This window comes from Primulina huaijiensis, chromosome 9 (genome assembly GCF_012295235.1).
Source record: "Primulina huaijiensis isolate GDHJ02 chromosome 9, ASM1229523v2, whole genome shotgun sequence".
Classification (NCBI taxonomy): domain Eukaryota; kingdom Viridiplantae; phylum Streptophyta; class Magnoliopsida; order Lamiales; family Gesneriaceae; genus Primulina; species Primulina huaijiensis.
Window position 1 is genome coordinate 1,131,702 of NC_133314.1, and position 685 is coordinate 1,132,386.

Consider the following 685-nt stretch of genomic DNA (forward strand, 5'->3'; position numbering starts at 1 on the left):
TGACTTGAGCGTTGGAGTGCCTACACTGAGAACCCTCCCGGCGCCCACTTAACGAGTGTCCGTGACGCAGGTGACGCCCCGCAAATTAACGGGATCCGTTTACCATCCAGGTGAGCTCATTTACCGGCCAAGTGGATCAGTTTACTAACCGGTCGGATCTCGCGTCCGCAGTATACGCGACTCATTAATTTAAGCAGCATCAAAATTATATTTTGAAAGAAATGGATGGATTACAGTGGTCCACTAACATGTTACAAACCAATGCAACGAAAATTCTACAAACAATGAACGACTTCCAAATTTGATGTTTGATCTTGGACTTCCTAATCTATGCAACGACACTACCGAAAATTCAGCACTTTAATTCCACGTTTTTTATTTTATTTTTGAGAATATTAATTCTAATTAAATAAAAATTTAGGGTTCCAAAAATGTATCTATAAAAATAAAAATTACACGGGTTAAAAAAAAAAAAAAAGGGAGCAAAACAAGATATCAACGTGATATACGCAGGATATGGGATTATTTTGTTTAATGTTTACGCTCGATATTCTGTTAAATATACTCCGATCGACTCTTCAACACTTAATTTCATAAATTTTTTTTGAATTGAAAACATTATTTTGAACTTTATTGTTTTTTTTAATATATTTTTCTATAAGTTTTTTTATTTACAGATATTGAC